The sequence below is a fragment of the Anolis sagrei genome, chromosome 6 (assembly GCF_037176765.1).
Source record: "Anolis sagrei isolate rAnoSag1 chromosome 6, rAnoSag1.mat, whole genome shotgun sequence".
Taxonomy (NCBI): domain Eukaryota; kingdom Metazoa; phylum Chordata; class Lepidosauria; order Squamata; family Dactyloidae; genus Anolis; species Anolis sagrei.
Window position 1 is genome coordinate 97,334,979 of NC_090026.1, and position 26,702 is coordinate 97,361,680.

Genomic DNA, 26,702 nt, shown 5'->3' on the forward strand with positions numbered 1-26,702 from the left:
TACCTCAATTAAATAGATGCAGCTATTTTAAAACTGAGAGGGCTATGTTTTATCTGCCTGCCATAGGTGTTAAATCTCTCGCTGTCAAAAAATGGTAATAACCCTAATTCAGCCCAACTTGTTCAAATCCACAGACATTTTAAGAATTAAGCACTCAAAGACTTCTATGAGTTTTACACGCCTTTATTTCTCTATCTGAAAGAAGAGCTAAATTAGGTTGTTTGGTGTCACAGAGTAGGCTTTTAATGACAAAACTTTCCTTTCCATGCGGCATCACTCTTTTTATACTAATACATGCGATGCTGAATTTCTAGCACTTCAAAAGTCACCCTACTTGCTCAAACTCTGTAATTGAAAAACTCTATAACTCCTTCTGACCCCCTTTTAAAGTGTGTATTAATAAACACAAACAGGACTTGTCAGTGCAGCAGAAAATAAAGCTGCCTGTTATATGCACAGTGTATCTTTAATGATGTTTAAAAAGGAGCTAAACATCTCCATGGGAATTCTAAAAACACTTATCTCTGAGGCAGTTATTTAGCTTCACAAGTCTTTGTTGTTTAACAAGCTAGAGAAATGGGTCACCTAATGTTATATTAATCAGCAAATTAATATTTTAATTTGATTTTCTTTATAGTTGTGATGCTTGCAGCATCTCCAGTGTTTTCTCTCTCTATGTGCTGATGTTAAGTGGTATCATTATCATATTGTACCTTGGGGTGATGAGATAACAGGGTCCAGTGATAGCTCTATTCTTGAGAGAAAGGAAACTTTACAATAATGCATGTGCATTTTTTAATGGTGCACGATAACTATAGCAAATCAAAAGGTCTTGCAAATGACTTGCAGGCTTTTTGTAAATATTGGTCTAGTGTACAGGTGGCAGTGCGTTTTACACACCCCCCCCCCCCCCGCCAATCACCCCTTTGGAAGTGGAAGAATATGCTTGCCTCATGATGATCCAAAGACGATTGCTTTGAAATGCTTTATATCGCACCCACCTCATCTTATATCCTTTTCTCTTCTTTTTCCCCAGTTGAATGGGAAAGGAACATGCCTTCAAGAAGAGATTGTTGGGTAACTGCAAGGTTGGAAAACAGTTTTTCATGAATACAGCTCCCAGAATCCCTTGTCAGTCAATATTCACTATTTCAGAATCTGGGTAATTGGACTTTAAAAAACTCCAGAGAATATTGGAGAGATAGAACTCTTATATGGGGTGCTTCTTCACAGACACTTTATCCCAGAACTGATCCAGAGTGATGAAATCTAGGTGGGTCCTTTGGGTGTTTTTTCATTGCCAGCCCCTGGGCCACTGCAGAGGTGGGAAGAGTCCTGATTATCCAGCAGCTCCAAATCTTGTTTGGCACTGCAGGGCAGCCAACCTTGCTTCCTCCTCCTGTTCTCATCATAGCAACCAGAAGGTGTGAAATGACTGGCGGCCATTGTTCATTGACTGGAGTGACATTGACAAGGGAGAAGGGAGGGGAGAATAGAGAAATCCCCCCCCCCCCCCGTTGTCCTTGTTCCACAACTGATGGTGCTCCAGACAATGAGTAATGACCACTTGTAGTCACTACAAGGAGAAAAGGAGCGGAGCAGTAAGTGCCATCCTATGTCCCCAGACTGCCTGAACCTAGAAAATACTGTCTGGCCATGTAAACAGGTGCAGCTGATTCCACCTTAGAAGCAGTCCAACTGTTTACATGTGCAAAAGTTGCAGTTTGCTTCAGATTCCTGAGGAAAATTCAGAGCAATCAATTCCTTTTAATGTGGTTCAAGGCCACATTAAGCAGTCTTCACCCACATTAACCTGAATCAGCTCCATGTGTCATCCAGCTATGATGGAATTGATCCCCCCTCCCACCAAACTTTGGAATAAAAAGTCCACATAGATGTGCATCTACTGGTAAGGATAGTCTGAATTATTCCTCTCTCATCTCACGTTTCAGTCATTTTTAAAATGTTCCAGTTTCTCTCTGCTCTTAGTTTCTATTTTGAATTGACCCTTCCACACAGCCCTATATTCCAGAATATCAAGGCAGGAAATCCCACATTATCTGAGTGTGGACTCAGATATCCCAGTTTAAAGCAGATATTGTGGGATTTTCTGCCTTGATATCCTGGGATATAGGGGAGGGTCCTTACTTCAGTTGTTGCAAATTGAGTTCAGAGTGCAAAGGTAGTTTGCACTCAATTTTCAACAAGGTGAGAAGACAAGAGGAGGCTTCCCTGTAGCTTCAGGAAAAAACAAACAGTTGCAGCCTTTCCTGGTTTGTTCTCTCTCTCTCTCTCTTTTTGGCCAATAATAGCTATTGCCATCTCCACCACACTCAAATACTGCCTGATCACATGTGCCCCAGTTTTTATTTGTGAAATGTTGGACAGTATGTTTTCTAAAAGTGGAATCATGAATTTAACAGAAAATGACGCTCTGTGCATAAATTGTGGCCAAGGAAGAAAACATTCGGGTGAGCTGGTTTAGTACATTACTGCCTATAACAAAGAACAAAATGGCACCCCTTCATGTTCCATGCACAAAAGCCAAATGAACTGAAAGTAATTTTTCGGTTAAAGACTATATATTGAGTTTCAGTTTTATTTCTCCAAAGAACATCTCCTTTTTGTTATCACTGTATTGATTATCAGTCCACTTAAGCTGAAACAATTCTGAATAAGATTGAAATATCTTCATAACATGGATTTAAATCCCTTAATGTATCAACACCATTGCATTGTTCTCACCCATTGATATTTTTGGATACTGAAGTGAAATCAATATTAATAATATAAACCCTAAATTGATTCACTGTGCTATTAAAAATGTGGGAAATAAGCAGGATCTAATGATTTTTCTTATGTCTATAGCAGCTCTTTAATTAAATCGGAAGCAGAAAAAAAGATACATTTGAAGAAATAGCTAAACCCCACTTAGGTCAACCGATTTTTAGAAGTGAATGTTTTACCATTAACAAATTGGAGGAAGATCATTGTAATAAAATAATAAAAAGCCGAGGATCACAGAGTATGTGATTATGAAGAATTTGACAAAAATAACATGCCAACACAATTCAAAATGCTGGCTCTGACTTTGGCCTATAAAGCCCTAAATGGCCCCATCCTGTCCAACCGCATCTCCCTCTATGAACCACCACAGAGACTAAGATCCTCTGGGGAGGCCTTGCTCTTGCTTCCAGCACTGTAATTGGTGGAGACGAGAGAGAGGGCCTTCTCAGTAATTGGCCCTCGACTATGAAACTTCTTCCCTGGTGAGATCAGATCAGCTCCCTCTCTTCTGTCCTTCAGAAAGATGGTAAAAACTTGGCTATGAGACCAAGCCTTTGGGTCAATGCAATAAGGTAATAGGAATCCTACCGTATGGACTGGATTTGATATGGCTGTCTTGAGATGGTTTTAACAACTGATTTTAAAATGGATATAACTGTTTTTAATGTTTTTGGATATTTATTGTTTGTTTATGTTCTGGTATTGAATGTTTGCTGTATATATATTGTCCTGCGCCCTGAGTCCCCCTCAGGGTGAAAAGGGCGGAATATAAATGCTTTAAATAAATAATAAACAAAGTATTTCACTCTTTCCCAATCTTGTATTTTAGTTTATTGATAAATTCATAATTTGTTATCCAATATCCCTCCAATAATCCTGTTTCATCCTAACCTACACATCTATTATATCTGCTCAGCCATGCATCCACTTTATCCCTCAAGCAGAATGTGGTAAACAACAGCAGCCAACAACAGCAGCAACAATAAACCTTAGTTGGCACCAATGATTGGATACAAAAGTATTGCAGTGATCCCACATTGGGATAGCAGAAAACCTCCATATGTAAACATATACAATGTCAAATGCAACCTAAGTGTTGAACAGCAACATTTGCATAACTCAATCAAGACCCCAAATGTGCAGCCAAATGGTCATCTGACTCCTTATGCAATGCCCGTCTTTGCAGAAGGTCATCACATGAGCAGCTCTGGTTCTCCAAGCTTGAAATAAACGTGAACATTCAGCATTGGACAAAAATGCTTTTGTAGAGGAACTTACACATGGATAAGACATCAATGGGATTCCAAATGTTATTATCATCAGTGACCAAGACCCTACATCACAGGTGTTCCCCAAGTGATGCTGATTATGGTCAAAGTGGTAACATACATAATAAGAAGTGGTGTTGGCTTTTCTTGATTTGAGTGGCTTAACCACTCAATTATGTGGCTCCCGAGAAGGCATCTCAGGAGCCTTGTGAAAGATATGAAAGATGGATTCTGTGGAAGGCTAAAGCTCTTTTTCTGAGATTTAAGACCTCACAAATATTGGAAAGTGAAGTAGGCAGGATCAGAGGTATGGAATAGCCAGGTCTCAGCGGTGGCCGGGAGAGCTTTCGCACAATTAAAACTTGTGCGCCAGCTGCGCCCGTACCTTGAGAAGCCAGATCTGGCCACGGTGGTCCACGCTCTTGTCACATCCCGGCTGGATTACTGCAACGCACTCTACGTGGGGTTGCCTTTGAAGACTGCTCGGAAACTACAACTAGTCCAGCGAGAAGCAGCCAGATTGCTCACCGGAGCGACGTACAGGGAGCATACAACCCCCCTGTTGCGTCAGCTCCACTGGCTGTCGATCCAATTCCGAGCACAATTCAAAGTGCTGGTTTTGACCTACAAAACCCTATACGGTTCCGGCCCAGTGTATTTGTCCGAACGGATCTCCCTCTACGTCCCATCTCGAAGCTTAAGATCTTCTGGGGAGGCCCTGCTCTCGACCCCGCCACTGTCACAAGTGAGGCTGGTGGGGACGAGGAGCAGGGCCTTCTCAGTGGTGGCCCCCCACCTGTGGAACTCACTCCCCGGGGAGATTAGATCATCATCTTCCCTTTTGGCGTTTAGGAAAAAACTGAAGACCTGGATCTGGGATCAAGCCTTTGGTCATTCTGACAGCTAACTGAAGGATCTGATGATAGACAAGGACAAATGGAATGGAATGGATATATGGACTCTGAACCCTGAGCATGAGATTGTTTTATTATGTACTGATGTTTTTAATTAATTGTTGAATTGTTTGTATTTGTATTGCTTGTGAATTGCCTTGGGCATCTAATTGTGCCCCCACTGTAAGCCGCCCTGAGTCCCCCTCGGGGTGAGAAGGGCGGGGTATAAGTAAATGAAATAAATAAATAAATAAATAAATAGACACCTCTGATTTGGGGTGGGGATTTATTCCCAGTCCATTACTTACAGGGCTTTGGAAATATTTGGCATTCCCACCTTTACAGAGCTCTGTATGCACCTATATGTTTGCTGGCTAAATGGCTTTGATACTCAGCCCTTCACAAATCTGAACCAAGACCTTAGTGATAGATAATAAATCAGGCAAATCAATCAATAATTATGCACAACAGTATTCACAAATTCTGAACCATCCCTCCTTGGCATCCTTTCTAAGCATTGATTGGAAGCTGTTGGAACAGCACTTCATGTTCACTTCCTTTCATGTCCTTTTATTTTACACAGGGGAGCATTTGCATCAGTCTTGCTTTGTTGCATTCCTGTCTTAAGGCAAGCAAAGAATTCAAAATGCCTACCTTTGTCAGTGCACCAATGGCATTTATTGCATTCTTTCAGCAGTGCTATTCCACCTTTACAGGAATATTGCTCAAAAAGGAGATAAAATCAGCTGTTGTAAATGGATATTTTAAAATGACTGGTAAACTGCTGTTGCAGAAGTGGTATTATAAAACATTGTCTAAATATGTTAGATGTGAAACTATGACAGGCAAGTATTATTATTAACAGGGAAATGTTGACCCAGAAGTAAGACCTATTCAGTACAGTGGAATTTACTCAGAAGAAAGTGTGTGCTAGGAGACCTGCAACCTACCTACATTAATCACTTAAGCATGGAAAGAAAGGATCAGAATTACTACACTGAGCTGAAAGCCTCTAAGTCAATTCTTACTGTCAAGCTTAATGTGATGCAATATACTGGATAGAGGTATAGGAAGGAAGTGTCTACACCGCATGTTGAAATAAAGGGAACCAACTAGCCATTTACACTCATTTATTTAGTAACCTTCAAGATGAGATCATTGAATATTATCTCCCTCTTAGAATCATATAACACACGTTCCACAGTAAGAGTGTTCCAGCTCATTATTTTGCCCAGCTCATTGTCTCAAGGAGATTCCTGTATCTGTTAAAGATGTATCTGGACCCAGTAAAAGTAACTTATGTTAGGGAATAATATCATAGAAGGTGCATTTAAAATCTCAAATCTAGAAAGGGGACAGTTTGCAGTGTTAAGAACACTATATTCCTTCTTCATCAAGAAGGATGACATATAAGAGCATTCAAATATTAAACATGTCCTCTATTATGTGTCTGATATTTATTAATTTCATATCCCACCTTTTTCTCCAAACAGTTAAGTAAGTAAGGTCTAAATTCCCTAAAGGCACTAGATCCCAACTTATCTTGTAAGGCAGGGTTAGCCCTGGTTAGTACCTGGATGGGAAACTATCAACAAATACCAAGTACTTTAGGCATACATGGTCATCCCAATTCAATCATGTAAAGCAGAATAGTCAGAGAGTTAGCAACTGGTCCAAGATCAATCAGCTAATCAGATAATATAACTACTATACTACAATGTTTTACTGACTAACATCCCAGCACTTCCAGATGTTGTCAACTTTTGGCAAATCCATGAATTTCATGGTTTTCTTAGGCAAAGAATACTCAGAAGTGGGTTTTCCAGTTCTTTCTCTGAAAGCCCTAAAGCACAGCTGTGGGAATGAGCCACTGTAATGAACAAGTTAGGAAAACCTGCTTTCTTGATTCCTGCCCCTCCTGACCAGGGAAGAGATGCAATTTGATTTCAAATACAACAAATCATCAATGCATCTCTCAGGGAGGGGAATTTTCTTTCCTGTTTCAAAGAAGCAGTAGTTAGACAGCTGCTGAAAAAGCTCATCCCGAATTCCCTGGACCTTAATAACTACATATTAATGTCTAAACTTCCTTTTTTGGGGGCAAGGGAAGACAGTTGTCCTCCAACTTCAGGCAGCCTTGGAAGACACACACTTCCTTGACCCATTCCAAACCAGCTTCAGAGCAGGATACGAAGTTGAGACTGCTATGTCCACCTTAGTGGATGATCTCCATCTTAACACTGACAAAGGAAGGGTGTCCCTGCTGGTGCTTTTAGACCTCTCAGCAGCATTCAATACCATTGACCATGGTATCCTTCTGGAAGACCTGAAAGAACTGGAAACTGGAGGCAATGTGTTGCAGTGGTTACAGTCATACCTCTCAGGCAGGTTCCAGATGCTGATGACACCCAAATATATTTCTCCATGCCTTCAAAAACAGCTTCAGCTAAGGATAGAGTGTCTCCTTTGAATGAATGCTTGGAGGAGGTAATGGGATGGATTGGGGGGGGGGGAGCTGAACAAAACAGAAGTGCATGTCATCAAGGGGTCTAATCTGGGGATGGAGGTGTGTCAACCAGTCCTGGATGGGGTTACACTCCCACTGAAAGACTGTGTTCACAGCTTGTGAGTGTTTCTCAATCCATCTCTCTAAATGTAAACCCAGGTAGAAGCGATGGTCAGGAGTGCTTATTATCAGCTTCAGCTGATATGCCAGCTGTGCCCGTTCCTGGAGCTAGAGGACCTAAAGATGGTAGTGCATGCACTGGTAAACTCAAGCATGGACTTCTGCAATGCACTTTACATTGGGCTACCTTTGTACCAAGTTCAGAAACTCCAGATGTTACAAAATACAGCAGCCAGATTGGTTACAGGAACATCCAGGAGTGAACATATTACACCCATACTAAAGTTACTCCACTGGCTGTCAAATAGTATCTGGGCAAAGTACAATGTGTTGGTTTTGATCTTTAAATTCCTACACATAGTCTGGGTCCAGGTTGCCTACAGAATTGTCTTCTCCTATACAATCTGCCCTGAACACTTGGGTCCTCTGGGGGATGACTACTCCAGCCTGGCAGAACCCGAATTACAGCCATCACCCAGAGGACCTTTTCATTGGCCACTCCAAGACTGTGGAACAACTTGCTGGAGGTGATCTAACAGCTAAATGAGAGGTCAGAATATATAACCCATCTAAAGACCTATCTCTACTGGCAGGCCTAGCCAATCAGTTTTAATCATGTATTTTAAACTCGTGTCCTGTGTTTTAATCCTTGTTCTGTGTAATTTAATCTAGTAGAAATACGTTTTAATGTATGTATTTCATAAAATATTTTAGATGATTATGTATTTTAGCGAAGTTGTAACTTGCCTCGAGCCACAAGGAGAGGCGGGTAAGAAATAACAACAAACAACAAACGTAGGTCAGATTGTGTGACCCACATACAGCTCTATTAGCCAATATAGAGGAATGCCTTCAGGGGGCTGCTACCACTGCCCCCGGCTTCTTTTGCCTCAAGTGACTACCTTTCTCTCTCTCTAATAATAGTGTTTAGCCCTGGCAGCTTTGAAAAATCATACCGTAACACCATGGAAATAACAATAGGAAGATGGATCTCCTATGCAGCAGTTGTGGTTTCTCAAGGAAACCTAGGAGTCAGATTCAACCCTTAAATAGCGTAGATACCCATTAGATCATTAAGAAACATTATATAAAAGTACAAGAAATCACAAAACTTTCTTGCTGGAATGTTTTTACTTTCAGAACAGTTTCAGTTGTATTGCAGTGCACAGCTTTGCAGATTGCACAGGGTCTCTCAGAATAATGCTTAATTTTGATGCGGCTTCCGTGCAATTAGAGATGGGTGAATAATTCATAGTGAATAAATTATCCCCCAATGAGTACATTTTTCTTTGTTTGTAAAATCTTTGTGCAAACTCTTGATTGAATGTGTTGAGTACAAATCACTTATTATATATGAGCAGTTTTGTAGGTTCTGGCTACAGTTCATTGTCCTGCCAACACTGCTTCATTATACTCACAGTGTCTTTTCTGTGATTGCTTAGTGGCAATGTTCTCTTGAAGGAGTGCATTAGAGGGCAAAAAGTCAATCTGGCAATATCAGCTAGTGATATTAACATGCAATCTTTAAGGCTCCCATTCCAAATATACTAAAAACAAAATCTTATATATTTTTATTTGGGATTAAGCCCCATCAAGAGCCAGTGTGATGGATTCCTTCTAAGTGCTGAACTACGACCTCTGAGTTACTTGGGCAAGTCAGTCTCAGAGGAAAGCAAAGGAAAACTTCCTCTGGAATATTTTCAAAAAAGCCTCAAAATAGGTTCATCATAAACTGGAATTAATTTGAAGTCATACAACCACAGGAAGAAGTCCCATTGAGTGTAGTGGGATCCACCTCTGAATATACATAAATATGATATGCACTATAAGGGAACAGTCTGACACTGTTCTAATCAGAAGTAAGCTACTTTGAATGGAATGAATGCATAAGGATGTTATCACATGAAGTTCCCAATATGGATTCTACTGTTGCTAACTCATCTTGCTTGAAGATGGAATATGCCTCCTTGGCTACATTTATTGCAGCAAGCCATATCAAAAGTGCCTTGAGACAACTCTAAGTATGTTTAGCTTGCCGCAGCTGCAAGGGTGTTACTCATCCCAGTGCACATATACGTTGTCTTTGAACAAGCCCTCTTTGTTTGTTTGTATTTTTCTCTGAAAATTGTGCAACTCTGAGAGGTCAAAGATTCAAACCTGCACACCTCTGTAAGAAAAAGGTAGTCCCCTGACATTAAGTCCAGTCATGTCTGACTCTGGGGTATGGTGCTCATCTCCATTTCTAAGCCGAAGAGCCAGCGTTGTCCGTAGACACCTCCAAGGTCATGTGGCCGGCATGACTGCATGGAGCACCGTTACCTTCCCGTCAGAGCGGTACCTATTGATCTGCTCACATTTGCATGTTTTCAAACTGCTAGGTTGGCAGAAGCTAGGGCTGACAGCAGAAGCTCACGCCGCTCCCCGGAATCGAACCTGTGACCTTTCGATCAACAAGCTCAGCAGCTCAGTGCTTTAACCCACTGCGCCAACAGGGGCTCCACACACCTCTGTACTTTTGGGTTTTCAAGATACTGGGTTTTCAAAGTACTGAAGCACTGTCCATAACACTTAAAATAGTAAACATATATGTGCATTTTGCAATTAAAAGCCTTTTTCTATTGCATTTTTCTGCAAGAGGGAAGTGTGGTTTTGACTTTGAAATCTTTTTTAGTAACACAAAACTATACTTGAGTGGGAAGTTCTGTAAAATGAACTTACCTTGCAAGAAAAGGAAATATTTAAGTAGGGAAATGCATATGAGTGGCTTGGTGCAACTTTGGAGTTGCACCTTTGGCTTTGCAGGGTCTCGGCATGGTGCACAGTGTTGGCAACAATTCAATGCTATTGATAAAAAAAGTATAAAACATCAAAATTGACCCTCCACTGATAAAACATTAAACATTATTATCATGAAGTGGTGTTTTCATTTGCGACTGGGGAGCCTCCAACGCAGCTAAGGAGCCTCGTGGGATAACATCTTAAACCTGTTTCCAAACAGGTGTAGAAAATTATAACCTAAAGAGGAAGTGAGACCCATGTAACTCACATCAGAATAAATATATATAGATGACATAGTAAGCAACACCAGCTATTTCATTTTTATTACACTATAGGACAGAATTGGAGGACACAGGATTGTCTCATAACATTTAAGGCAACACTATCAGTGTAGACTTTATTGTATGGATTAATTGATCTGGAAACAAGTTGTGGATATAGACTGAGGTATATATGGTAAACCAAGTACTTCTTGTAATAAAAACATATTTAATCTGGAATAGAAAACAATGAATCCATGGGATAGACTTCCTACATTATTTCATAATACCATGGACAGCAATTAACTACCTGTTTCCTTCACTAACTGTGAATTCTACTTTTACTTCAGATGAATCCTTAATTTCTTATACATATAATGTATTTGTCAGAAGGCTAATTGGAAAATGACTTCATTGAATGACTCATACAATGACCTCTGAGGTCCTCATTAGACTTCATTGAAAAGTCCAAAGGCCAAGACAATAATTTCGAGCACAGCTATGGGATGGTAATGATCTTTCATTAGCAAAGCTAATAATCAGCAGTAAACAGTAGTGTTATTTGAACTAGTGTCTAAAGCAGGGTTTAGGTTTGATTCACATTTCTAAAAGCAAATTACTTTTGTGAACTTCAAAAGAAGTACAGATATGCTAAATTCATTCCTAAAACTCACCAGTTTGACCTTTTATGAAGGTCCACTAAATATTTATCTGAATCTAAACTTGAAAGAGCTGAATGTTTTACATCTTCATTGTTGCTCAATACACTGCATAAAATGCTTGACCTTGAAATATATATGGATGAAGGGAGCAGTTATACAGCTGACAAGTTACTGTAGACAAGTAGAAATAAAATAGGATTTTATTGCAGGGTGGGTGTGGGGAAAACATTCACTCACGATCTTTAACTGAACATTACAGTCTGGGAGAATAGATGAAGTCAGGTTACTGACAACAAGCTGTAGGATGTTGACATTCTCATCACTAGAGAACCGACAGAACTGCATCTACACAATACCTCTTGCTTACATGATGGAAAGGGGGAGAAATATACCTTGTGCAGAAGAAATGGATGCAAGTAAACCATTCCCCGGGATCTTAAATTTCCAGAGCTGACTTTCCATATTTCTTCTATGAGCATTTGATAATATCAACCATCTTGAGATTCTGGGTTTGAGATGTCTCTCACCTCTCCAAAATAAAGCCCTCTCCAATCCAATGACCTCCAGATATATTCAGTTACAATTCGCAGAATCCCAGAATCAGGCACTATAACTACAACACATCTGGGGGGGCTATGCACAAGAAAACAAAGTTCAACTGACAAACATACAATGCCATAAACATTTGATACAATGTTTTCATTGAGTTTTAGCATCTTTTCAGGCATCTTATACAGTCAGCCCTCTGTATCCATGGATTCTGTATTCAATGATTCAACCATCACTGAGACCCCATCTATACTACCACATAATTTGACATAAGAAATTGATTAGCCTGAGGAGTCCAAACGTGTCAATCTGGAATAAATCTGATTTGTCAAATGCCAATTCATGTCTAATTTTGTCCAGTGTAGAAGGGCTCTATTAAAGTAGAACTGAGCTACATTTTTTTTAAATGAAAAATAACCTGTGGTCTAAATATAAGGCGCTGGTTTGGACAATAAAATCCGTAGGTTATTGACTCAGATCTTTTGCTTTTAAACTAAATGACCCATAAGTGCAACCAAGCTTTTGAACTTAGAATTTAAGTTTTTGCAAAATAAAACCTTAAGATAATGACTCGATAGTTTGTAGTTTACTGCATAGACTGCCATAGTTTGCTTTCCTTCTTTTAAAAAATGTTATGTTGCCTTTTCTTTTTTGCTTGTTTATAAGTAGTATATGTATTTTAGTATTTTTCCTCCATTTGAGTTTTATTTTATTTTAGATGACAAGATTTCATCTCAGTTTGTTAAAGGGAACCAGCTGTTTTCTTCAAAGATAATTTTCTGGAGCTGTTGTTTGCCATAATTACATTGCAATTACACAGTCATATCCATAAAAGCAGATGAGGGTTTCTATGTGTCCTTCTAACTCATTAGAAGCCACAAAAATGATCTATGTGGATTTGTCATAGCTTGACTGGTGCCCTCTCTTGGCAAGATGCCAAACTTGTTTTTCAAGGAATGGGAGAGGGACAGAGAGTGAAAAGTATGAAGGAAGAACTTTTCAGAAAGCCAGCACATAATACATTTTAGTTCTGAGAATGTTAAAGTTGCATTTGTGTTCAGGAAGGAAGACGTTCTCCAGGAAAGGCTTTAACATGTTGCTAGATCTCAGATCCTGGTCCTGAGTCTCCAGTTTCCATGGGTGATCTCAAGGCAGGAGATGGAAATGTGCATTCTTGTTTTGGTGGGCTCAGTTCACGGTAAGAGGAAAGGGCTGTGTGTGAATCTCTAGCTTGGTTAGAAGTGCAGCAGCTTGCCATAACTTGCAAAGATTCATGGATTGGTTGCTACAACATGCAAAAACTCTCTAGGTGTCATTTACTTAGTTAGCTTTCTTCTTCTCTCCCATTTGTTGCAGCACAAGGGCATATCTTCTCTGCATCCACCTTCTGACTCGAGAAAAGGTGGTTAAAGGTTCCTCATCCTGTTTCCCAAAGTGAATGGGAAGGAATAATCCTTTTATTTCACATTGATATGAAAACCTAGCTAAGGTTTCTGTCTAAAATTTCAAACATGAAAATACATTCTCTCTGTGTGTATATGCGTATTTGGATGTTTCAAAGATCAGCCTTGGAAAGTACAGAAAGACATGTTACCAAACAGCTCATCATCATCAGATGATTGATGTGTAAGTCACAGCAATTGTGGACACATTAACACAGTGGTCTGAATCTGTTTGGCTGGTCCTCAATTAAAGAAGTCCCATTGATTCGATTGTTGGATGTTAAGTCAATACATAAGTAAATCATTATCTTACATTTTTGTGTATAAGTTTACTTTAAATGAGACTTGGAATAGGATTCAGCCCATTGGGAGTGATGCAGTTGTCAGTGGTGGGTAGAGGAACTATCTATACCACGGAAATCATTGATTTTCAAAATATCAAAGTAATACATTTTCTATCATAGATATATAACTTCCAAGAGGATCTAAAAATCCCAGTGTTGTAGAAGGCTTTTCAGTATTAATCAAATTAAAGTGGCTGAAAATCAAAGAAACTGCGAACAAATGAACAAAATATTAAACATTACAACCCAAGAAAGTTATTAAACAATTAAACAGTTTTTAAAGGGTGGAATGCCTGCAAATAGATATTGGCTGATATGTGGAGAATATTGGAGGTATGCATCTCTTGGAATGTCATTTCATATATTAGTTAGACATCAAGGACGTGAACATAATGGTCTCTCAATTTCAGTGCCTTTCTCCAAATACTATTAATGTTTTCTTCCTATCCTTTTTTGGTATCAAGTGATGATTCTTGGTTGTTGTGGAATTCCACAGAACAGAAAAAGCAATTCTTTTTTCCCTCTCTTTAATTGACTAGAATAACTTTATTATCATTATGCTATTGCATAATTAAATTAAATCCTTTCCCCAGCACATACCACAAAACAACACACCCATCCCTTCACACCTCAACTGCTGCCACACAGCTCCCAATGCCACATCAGTGTGAAACCATGAAGTTCAATATAGCTACAGCTCTAGGATAAAAGCTATCTCTCAGTCTGTTTGTCCTCATCTTTGTTACCCTGTACCATCTGCAAGACGGCAATTATTAAAAAATGAATATTCTGGGTGAAATGGATCCCGAAGAATGCTCTGAGCTTTCTTGAGGCTGTGGGACCTATAAAGATCTTCCAAAGAGGGGAGAGAGCAATCAATGATTCTCTGTGCAGTCATAGCGATCCTTTGGAGTGCCTAACAATCTGCCACTCTGCAGTTACCAAACTATGAAGAGATGCAGCAGGTTAGGCCACGCTCTATATCACTGCGGTAGAAAGTCACCAGCATTTTGTCTTTCAGTTATTGGTTCCTTAGAAGTCTCAGGTAGTACAATCTCTGCTGCACCCTCTTCACCAACACTGCTGTATGAGTGTCCCAGGACAGATCCAACTTAACAATGACATCCAGGGAGCTCATTCATTGTTTGTAATTAATTGATTTTAAGGTCTGCTTACTTCTTTCATGTTTTATTGCATTTTCATAGCTTACATATTTATTTATATCTTTACCTGGCTAAAACATATGCAATTTTTTAAAGGACATAAAAAGCTTCTCCCTTTGACTAAAACATTTTGTGTTCTTTTTTTAAAAAAAACTGTTTATGTTTTAGCCATACACATTTTAAAGCAGACACTGGGCATGCCAATCCTTGACTATTTCATTCTCACATAGACGAACATATAATTGTAATAGTTTTCTCTCTGATGTGGGAAAAAAGTCAACCTTTCTTCATAGTATTTTCCATATATTCAAATATTTCAGTGTATGAGTAAGAACTATCCTGCAAATACCACCCCCCAACAACAACAACAACAAAAAATAACACATGGTTTTTCTAAGCAGAAAGCAGTAGGTTTTATGCAAAGAAAAATATAGTTTTTCTTTGTAGAACAATTTTTCTACAACATTTAGGAACATTTGAATATCAGGAGAAACTATGAAAAGGATTCTACTTCTGATTGTCTCCAACTTGCATGCTTGTAGAGGGGCCTGAAACACCATCTTCCTTGCACCCCAAGGAAGTAGTAGAATACATATCCATTGCTTGATTTGACTGCTGGCTGTTAAGATGGGGGGCATTTCCATATTTTTACAGCAATAGTTTATAGTTTTGCTAAATACAGAGTAGTTTTGGATTCATAACTCTGGGTCATGAATCTGTAATTGCAATACAGAATGTCAGCCATTGTTCACAGTTCATCTCACAACAAGTTAGTGGAAAGTGACATTTAAAATGCACTACCTGTGATAATTCCAAGGCTTAAAATGTAGTTTGTTGCCATCATTTTTAGAAAAGTAAAAAGGAACTCTTTTTCATTTCTCCAGAGGAATTGATTTATTGTTTGTAATTAAATGATTCTAAGTTCTGCTTACTTCTTTCAGTTTGTCCACACCAAGATTCAGGGATCAATTGTAAAGTGGAAGGAGTGCAATATTCTTTGGAATTCCAGCTGCTCAGTTTAATGGAGGGATCAGACTTTAACTCACGGTCATTTCCAACATTGCACCTCCCAGTGAAATGCATGCTGAACTAAAGTGACAAAATGAGATTCTGTTCATTCTTCAAGAAAGAGCATGCTCTTGATTTGTAAAGGAGAAATTCTGATAAACAAGTGACAAGGAAACATTTTAATAGCTTGATAAATGAGATATGATGCACTTGTGTGATTGTGACTACTAGTCATACATTTTAGAATTCTAGAAGATCTGAGTATCATTGACTAGACAAAACTGGTTGTTCTTGTAAAAAAGGAATGGAAGACATGTTGTTCTACAGATGCTGTTGTAATTCCACCCCCATCATCCTTCAGCATGTTGTCTGGGACAATGGGAGTTGTATTTCAATTACCTCTGGAAGGAAAAACATTTTCCACCTCTGAAAGGCTGTATTCTACTAAGTGATGAAAATGCACTTCCATTTTGAGGAAAGCAATAATTTTCCCGAAATTCAAACAGAACATCTAAAAATTTTTTGACAAGCTAGTTATTTCATTTTTTCCAGCTGTTATTTCAACTGCCGTTTATAAAAATGTTTGGAAGGTATTTCTAATGTTACACCATAAAGCTGTATTTCTGGCATTGGAGAGGAATTGGCTGGTGACTGCTGGAAGAGCCCCTTGGTTTTTTCAATGTTCAATGACAGGCCGAGCTTCTTGTATGCTTCTGCAAAGGTGTTTAGAGTGGCTTGTAGGTCTTCTTCTGAATGCGCACAGATAACTTTGTCATCAGCATACTGGAGTTCTATAACAGATGTTGTTGTAATCTTGGTTTTGGCTTTCAGTCTGCTGAGGTTATATAGATTGCCCTCTGTCCAATAGATGATTTCCACTCCAGTGGGAAGCTTCCCATCAACAAGATGAAATATCATAGCGATGAAGATGGAAAATAAAGTTGGGGCAATAACACATCCCTGTTTGACACCCGATTCCACCTTAAATGGGTCGCTTTGGGAGCCATTGCTGTCGAAGACTGCTGCCATCATGTCATCATGGAGGAGCCGCAGGATGTTCACAAATTTGTTAGGGCACCTGATTTTTTGGAGGATGGTCCAGAGACCATTTCCACTACCTTGGCAGCCACCTCTCTACAAAAATCAACATTGACACCAAAATATAACACCACCTGAGCTCTGCGAGTGCAGCAAAAAATGAAATGCAAAGATACAGAATGGGTGACGCCTGGCTCGAGAGCAGTACGTGTGAAAAAGATCTTGGAGTCCTCGTGGACAACAAGTTAAACATGAGCCAACAATGTGATGTGGCGGCAAAAAAAGCCAATGGGATTTTGGCCTGCATCAATAGGAGCATAGTGTCTAGATCTAAGGAAGTAATGCTACCCCTCTATTCTGCTTTGGTTAGACCACATCTGGAATATTGTGTCCAATTCTGGGCACCACAATTCAAGAGAGATATTGACAAGCTGGAATGTGTCCAAAGGAGGGCGACTAAAATGATCAAGGGTCTGGAGAACAAGCCCTATGAGGAGCGGCTTGGGGAACTGGGCATGTTTAGCCTGAAGAAGAGAAGGCTGAGAGGAGATATGATAGCCATGTATAAATATGTGAGAGGAAGCCACAGGGAGGAGGGAGCAAGCTTGTTTTCTGCTTCCTTGGAGACTAGGACGCGGAACAATGGCTTCAAACTACAAGAGAGGAGATTCCATCTGAACATTAGGAAGAACTTCCTGACTGTGAGAGCCGTTCAGCAGTGGAACTCTCTGCCCCGGAGTGTGGTAGAGGCTCCTTCTTTGGAAGCTTTTAAGCAGAGGCTGGATGGCCATTTGTCAGGGGTGATTTGAAAAAAATATTCCTGCTACTTGGCAGGGGGTTGGACTAGATGGCCCATGAGGTCTCTTCCAACTGTTTGATTCTATGATTTTTCCAAATCAAGCAGAGAGTGTTGGAGGACCGGAACATCCGTAGGAATACCAAGGTGCTTGTTTATAAAGCTATTGTCCTCCCAACCCTGCTATTCGCCTGCAAAACGTGGACTGTCTACAGACATCACATGCAACTCCTGGAATGACACCATCAGCGCTGCCTCCAGAAAATCCTGCAAATCTCTTGGGTAGACAAGTGGACAAATGTCAGCGTGCTGGAAGAAGCAAAGACCACCAGCATTGAAGCAATGGTTCTCTACCATCAACTCCGCTGGACCGGCCACATTGTCCGGATGCCCGACCATCATCTCCCAAAACAGTTGCTCTGCTCCAATCTGGTGGGGCCCAGCGGGGGGAACCTGTCGGCCCCTGCTCTGCATCACCCGGCTCCCCTCTTACCACATCTCAAAGAGGGAAGTGTCTGTCATCTGACTTTCCTCATTGTTGCTAATGCAACACAGGAAGCCTCCTGGGTTGCCACCATGGTGCATACTGGGCTCCCTCTTCACTTTTACCATGGAGCCCTGATGGAAGTAGTTTGATGTCATGGGATGGGAGCCGGTGAGCTCTGTGGTGCAAGTGAAGTAGGACTGTCATATGCTGCCAAATTTAGTCCATCTGATGAGGTCGTTAATATAATGATCTATTATTCCTGGATTCTGGTACACTGAATATGTGTCTATGGAGTATTGCCAGTCTCTAGCGGATTTCTAGGAAACCATGTAAATATAATAAATATGGTATCAGTTCCCAGCACATTGGGAGGGGGATCTCAGCCCACCACATCAGAAAGAAAAATTGAGAAGTAGTAGTTTAAGGCCCCTTCCACACTGGCCGTATATCCCAGGATCTGATCCCAGATGGTCATCTTATCCCAGATTATCTGGCAATGGAGACTCATATAATCTGGTTTAAAGCAGATATCCTGGGATCATATCCTGGTCTAAAGTACAGTGTGGAAGGGGCCTCAAGCATTAATGGTATTCCCAGATTACCCCCAAACATTTGGTTTGTCCTATGCTTTGCTCCAGATGGCCTTGAAATAGTCACCCTGAGTCCCCTTGGGGAGATAGGGTGGCCTATAAATAAATTGCTGTTGTTGTTGTTGTCGTTACTACTACTACTGTATGTTTTTGGTTCAGCAACTGCACTCAGTTGAATCATCTAAGCATTTTGCTTCCCTTTCCTTCAGTCACTCCACTCTAATCAAAACAATCAGCTGGGTTGGTTATTTCAAAGTCCACAGTTCTTAACCTTTCTCTATTTTATGTGGAAATATTGTCAAAGATTTCACAATCATTATATTTGTAAAAAAGGAAGTTTTATTGTGATCTTCTAGACTTTTGCAATCCTGTGATTTCTGCATTTACTACTTTTAAAAATCTGGCTTCTGCTAAATCTTTAGAGTCATGTTGCTCTGACTCATTCTTTTCAGTAACCTGTATAAAACATGGTAAGAGGCAGGTAGGGGTCAATTGCTAAATGTTCGATGAGTGCACAGGGTAAGGCCAAAGAAGAAAAGGGTTTTAATTTAAAGAAATAATGGTAGGGTAATTGTTCCTAATAATGTTGTAGTTTGCTTTGCTTAAGGAGACTATTGGACAGACTTTTATGAAAAGAGCTCTTTTGTAGAACTTCCATTCTGAGCTGATGCATATACATGGTGTGGTCAGACAGAGACTGTTACCAAAAATGATGCTCCGGATGTTATGCTTATTTGCCTGTGTCATGTGAAAGTGTTCAGCAGTATGCAGATTCAAGAAAAAGAGCTCTTTCTAAAAAGCTACTTCATTCTGATGAACCCAATGTATGTGCAAGGTTTGCTTTGAGGTTTTTTAAAATTGAAAATAAAGACTTGATTAAATGGGCTCACTATTCCAGTACTGTCGTACCATCATTGATAACAAATATGTATTGGGTTGAGCACCTTTGATATCACACCTCTCTACATTCATGCAATTGCACCAATTCAATAATTTTACTGCTGGTATGCTGGCACAGAAGAAGACAGGTCCCATCAGACCCATCACACCTCTTTACTTGCACTTGTTGTCCACATCCATACAACTTAAATGTCTGAATAGAGCTTGGGTTGAAATGATCCAACATATTTACTTCAGGGAAGAGAAATAACAAGCCTTATCCTTCTTCAACTCTAATAATGTGAATATTCTGGTGACATTTATCCCCAAACTCACATCAGTCTGACCTTCTGGTAACATACATAACATTTACTTTTCAGTTTCAAAGTGGAGTGCCTTGTAAAACCATAGAGGGGGAATTATTAAGGCCACTTGATGCCTCATTAGCTCAAGAGAAGTATATGGTTTACTGAAGATAATGAGAGATCAACTCATAAATCTGTTGGTTTAATTAATTTCTAAGAGTGATAATTCTGTGCTTAGCATCCAGGCATCCCCTTATTTAGAAAATACAATACAAAAGCAGTTTCTTGAAGATTGTTTTCAGTTCACTTAAACCATGCTGAAGAAAAATCATTTACCGTATATACTCGAGTATAAGCCAACCCGAATATAAGCCGAGGCACCTAATTTTACCACAAAAAATTAGGAAAACTTATTGACTTGAGTATAAGCCGAGGGTGGGAAATGCAGCAGTTACTGGTAAATTTCAAAATAAAAATAGATATCAATAAAATTACATTAATTGAGGCATCAGTAGGTTAAATGTTTTTGAATATTTCCATAAAACTGTAATTTAAAATAAGACTGTCCAGCTCTGATTAAATCATTATTCTAATCTTCAGTGTAAATGTGCTTATGTATCCCTCCAATAATAATAAAGAGAGTAAAATAATAATAATAATAATGATGATGATGATGATGATGATGAAATCCAGCATATATACCTCATTTGCTGTGTCATACTGTGTTTTTGTGTCAGGATAATAATAATAATAATAATAATAATAATAATAATAATAATAATAATAGAGTAAAATAATGGAAATGTAATAACAGTAATAACAGAGTAAAATTATAAATGCAGTAACAATAAAAATAAAGTAAAATAATAAATGTAATAATAAAAATAAATAATAATACTAATAAATAGAGTAAAATAATAAATGTAATAAAATAATAATACTGTAGAGTAAAATAATGTAAATATGATAATAATAATTCATATATTAAAATAATTAAAATGATACTAATAACAAAGTAAAGTAATAAATAACCTTGACTCGAGTATAAGCCGAGGGGAACTTTTTCAGCCTAAAAAGGGGGCTGAAAAACTAGGCTTATACTCGAGTATATACAGTAATTATTTAAATAACTTAATAATCAAAATAATAAAGCAGCATATGTAGATACATACAGTCAGAATTAAAGACAAATTTATTTGTTTATTTATTTATTTATTAATTTACATTGCTTCTACCCCGCCCTTCTCACCCCCGAGGGGGAACTCAGGGCGGCTTACATGGGCAACAATTCAATGCCACAATATCAATACAACAACATAAAATCAAATACATAGAAAATTAACAATAACATTAATTAAAATGACATATTTATATACTAACATAGTCACCTAATCAAAATCACATATCCGTTTCCTATTGTCATAATCCTGTGGTCCAGTTCAGTGTCTAAGTGCTGCTAAGTCCACTAGCCGAAAGCCTGACTCCAAAACCACAACTTTAGTTTTTTCCTAAAAGTGAGGAGGGAGGACGCTGATCTAATTTCATTCGGGAGCGAATTCCACAAGCAAGGGGCCACAACTGAGAAGGCCCTGTCCCACCTTTGTGACGCCGGTGGGACCGAAAGCAGGGCCTCCCCAGTAGATCTTAAATTACGAGGTGAAACGTAGAGAGAGATACATTCGGATAAGTAATCTGGGCCTGAGCCGTAAAGGGTTTTATAGGCCAAGACCAGCACTTTGAATTGTGCTCGGAGGTGGACAAATCTAAATTATATCAGTTCGTGAATGTGTGTGCCCTACAACTACTTAAAGGCACACAACAACATCAGACAAATTGAAGAACCTGGTAAAATATAAAGGACTTTACCTGGTACTTTGATGAGACCAGACAATTTTACCTGAACTTCTAAAAGCATTTCACAATTCATGGGCCTCCAGGGAAAACCTCTCTTGTAATAATGCGTTATACCTAATTTGTAGCATCAGTCAGATAAGAACATTTCATGTTTCTGGTTGGTACTTGCAGAGACAGGTAGTTATTCAGGGGACCTAGTCACTAAGCATTTTAAGGATTCAACCACAAGGATATTATGTTCCTATAGATTTGTAATCTCTTATCTGAAATGCTTGGGGCCAGAACTATTTTGGCCTTTGGATAACCCGATTTTGGAATTATGTGTACATAATGAGATATCTTTGATATGAGATATCTTTGATATGGGACCTAAGTGTAAACACCAAATTTGTTTGTGCTGCATATACATCCTATATACATAGCCTGAAGGTAATTTTATATAAAATTTTAAAACAATGTGGTGTATCATTATTGAAGAACATTATTATAAAATATAATTAGTTTAGAGAATTGACTAGGAACATCCATTGCTTTCCACCATGTTGTTCAAATTTTTTATCTAATAGTTATTCTTTCGATGCCATTAGATGCATTTGCATTTTCCTAAATAATCCAAAATACCTAATAGTTGAGCAGAAAATGGCACTGCAAAATGTGGAGGAACCCAAATAATAATTGTGTTTCAGGGGACAACCTTTACCTTTTACCTTTTTTCATTATCTGGGAAATCTAAATTATATCAGTTCATGTGAATGTGTGTGCCCTACAACTACTTAAAGGCACACAACAACATTAGACAAAATTCTCCAGTGCCCTCACTTATATCTGACAGTCAAAGTGGCCATAAATAAGCAGATTATTTTGTACTATTTCTGAAGTCTGCTCCTTACAAAAAAAGTTTCCCCTTGTCATGGATAGCCACCTCTTGATTTGTTCACTTTTTCTCCCTTTCTCCATCAAACCACCTTTATTATCCACCAGAGCAGGAAGTTAGTGGAGAGAATATTGTATATAATGGGAATTATTGGAGAAAGAGAAAAATTAACAAATTATTCTATGAGGTGGAAGAGTTGTAGGAGATGTAGCAACAGGTTGTGTGCTGACAGGGCAAGGACTGAATGTCACATTTTGGTTAATCAATTCTAGCTGCTATGCCATATTGTGGAATTCACAAATCAGATATTATAAAAAATAAATCAGAAGAAGGACTTTTAAGTGGAGATTAAAAAAAAAGAAAATGGCCTAAATATTATGATGCGCTACTTGTCCATGTACATAGATCATATAAATACTCAAAGCTAGAGTAACTTGACTGATATTGAGCATTATATTACAGCCTGCACTTTAGAGGAAGTACTGGCACTTATTAAAATATATTCTTCATAGTTTAGGAGTTAATAGTGAATTAATCATCCATGCACCAGGGGAGTGTGTTTTGATCAATACTGAAAATAAAACCCCACTAACACATTTGATGAGCATCCCTTGGATGCAATGGCTCTATGCAGCAAATCATTTAAAACTGTTCTATACACCAAGTCTTAAAAGAAGAAACGGATAAATGTTAGCATCTCTCATGATATAAGAGTAACCTTAGTAACACCTTTGACTGGTCTAACCAAAGTGTGCCCACCTATTCCATCCACAGCAATGTAGTATGCATATCTAATCCATTATTAACATGGTGTGCAAATAATAATGGATCTGGGATTAATTTTTCATGAGCTGTATGCAACTCAGGAGATGTGCATACCACAAAGAAACAACTGTGTTTATGTAAATTAGTAAAGAGACAGGAAAGAAAAGACAACACTCTTAGTGAATCATAGAAAAATAAGGAAATGAAGCAAAATAGTATTCTACCACATTTAAATATTAATATTAACTCATAGAGAAGGTTTCTACCTTCTTTCAATCCGTTACAATCATATAGATGACAGTTCCATTGTGGACGACCTCACTGTGGAGGGGCCATTTGGTGCTTCCATCTACGTCCCTGTGGGTACCAACTACTAAACATTTCCTACATGCTTTCATGAAGGCCAAAATCCATCACAAGAGGGGCTGACGTTCACCATTATGACAACATTTCAGAAGCTTTGAAATATACTCTTCTGGTGCCAAAAGATGTAAGGTGACCATGTGTCTTACTTTACAAAGGATGATCCTCTGTTTCAAGGGTGGAAAGGAGCTGAGAGTTGAAAGACCACATAACCACATTTTCAATTCCACTAAGAGCGGAAATTGACATTCTGAGGCCTGTTCACAGTACACTACAATAGTGTTCTAATGCCACATTAACTGACATGGTTCCATCTTAAGGAGATCTTGGATTAGCAGTTTGCTATTGATATCTGTGTCTTTGTTTCTATTTATGACAGTCCTAGAGTAAACCCATCACAGGCCTGCTTCAGTGGCTATTCACTTATTCTTTGAAGCAATAATGGAGGACCATGGAAAAGTCTCCCTGATCCAACTGATAACAAAGGATTACTGTTTGAAGACATCTTCTGTTGGAAGATACAACCTCATTCTAATACCAAGACCTCTTCATTTTTCAAAATGCAGTCTTTGAGTTATTTGGCCACGTTAAGCACCAGCCACCACTTAGTCTGGTCTGGTCTGTCCAATATGGTCTTCTAGTCTACACCAATCAGTACAAGTGTGCACATTCTCCTCAGACTCACCATTATTTTTATGACTTTGGATCCAACTAGCAATTTAGCACTATTTAAGTGCTCCTTTCTTAGGCAGGGATGTTGCATTGTACCCATCTTATTTTGTCTTGCATTAATGCACATCATGAACACACATATAAAGAAATTTGTGCATGGCTTTTGTGCCCCGTGATAATGTATGTCTTCCGTTTTACTTTAGACTTTACATTTGAAAAGGTACATTGGAACACTTTACACTGCATGATAGAATAGCGTGCAAATCACACACCAAGTTAATGAATGGCATAATATGGCACTGAGCCTGATGTGTCATCCGTTTATTTGTAAAGCTTTGTGTGAATAATTAAGTGTTATTATGCCAAAACTGTGTTGAAACTGAGAGAGGCACTAATTGTAAACTTGTGGAGATACATTGTCAGCTTTGTGTCAGAGACCAGAGTAAAAAATAGCAATTCATCATCAAATTTTCAGCTGCACCTTATCATTTAAGATGGCATAAAATTATATTTCCATTTTCAATGTTGTAAATGCTGATTGGGGTCAATACCAGGGAGAAACAGCCAAGTTATCCTTTCATATTCCCTTCTGTCTCACTATTTTGTAACCTTTAATTTCCCCACCCCCACCCCCATTTCTACTGGTTGCACACTCTCCAGTTATGCAAAGCCATTGTTGGAGTGCTCAACTTAAACTGGTGGCTTTGGAGGAGCTATTGCTCAGTGAGAAAACACATGCTTTGATTGTTCAGTCCCTGGCATCTCTAGAGGTAGCTGGAAAATATTCTTGTCTAAAGCCCTGGAGAGGAATTTCAGTCAGTGTTAAACAAAAAGTCAAACTAGGTGGACCAATGGAGTAAAATAAATGTGACATACACAATTTCTGCTAATTAATAGACTTTACAAGTGCAACGTTTTCCCCATTTTACCTTTCTGAGTTTGTACTTCCTAGAGCAAATAAATGTCTTTTGGGCTTCTGCCAACATTCACAATCTTGTGTGTGTCATCAGCATTCCTCCAGCTGAATTTGCTCACGCAATGTGAAACTTGCCAGCAACTGCACACATGCAAGAACATCCCTGCGAGTTTGATGAAAACGTCACCTACAATTTCTTTGTGTTATTGGGACCTTGGTATTGCTGCTCTGCATAGTTCCATTACAGCAGGGCAGACATGGGCATGGGATGGGGGAGAACTTCTAGTATCACTTAGTAAAGTACATCCAGCTTCATCCTCTGACATGGCTCTTTATCAGCAGGTAATAAGACAGATAATTTAACTGTACAAGCTCTAATTGGTCTAATTCACTAACTGACCTCTCACCACTTGATTCACTAGTACAACCGAGCTCCGATAAAGCCTTTAATTGTAAATTGCACACAGCTGTGAGCTGCTTCTCATGCTGGCACAAAAACACTATCATCGACTGTTTCATCTCTGCGACCTGCTAATTTGGAGCATATGTAACTGTTTTTAATGCTGAAGGCTTGACATACCACAAACAGCAGATGTTGCAGCTGCCCCTGAGACGCTTTATTTAATTCAATTACGTCTTTTGGAGATATGTAAAAAAGCCAGGCAAGAGGCGAGAGGGCAAGAGAATGTGGAAAAACGGGGAGCCCCTGGTTGAGGCCCAGGTGGCTCGATAGGCAAATGATTGGGTGAATGTCTAAATGATCTTTTTAATTGAGTAGACTGACGGCTAATCAGGGTCATGAAGTGTTATCACACTGATGAGCCGAGTGGAGCCCCGCGCTGCTCTGCAATTAATGCTGCTTTTGTGAAAGAAGCCGTTTGGGGTGGGGAAGGGAGGAAAGATAATGTTATACCATCTGGCAATTGTTTATGATAAAAGCAGCAGTTTGCTGCAAATTCAAGCTAAATGCTATTCATAACATGGTTTTCGGCTGCTGGTGCTCACGGCAAAGAGGCTGGGCTTTGTCTAGTGCTCTCTCCACACTTGGTCCACATGGGTTCATCACAGGGCCTTTGCTTGCTGACAAAGAGACCTCATCTGAGCAAGGAAGGAAATATAGGCCAAGATCCTGTTCCATTTTGATGAGGCAGAATTCTCCACCAGCATTGTTACACTGGATTGCGTAGCCTGACTTCATTGTGAGCCTCCTGGTGTTTGAATGCCTATGATGTTTAGTGTTCAGAGTCATGGCATTGTTGGAGAATGGATTAGGAAACATTTATTGATAGTTGATTCAACCATTAATCCATAGGTCCAATCCAATACCCTGGCATTAGTAAACCACAGAGCACCCAATACAGCTGGTCTCTGCTCAAAACTGCT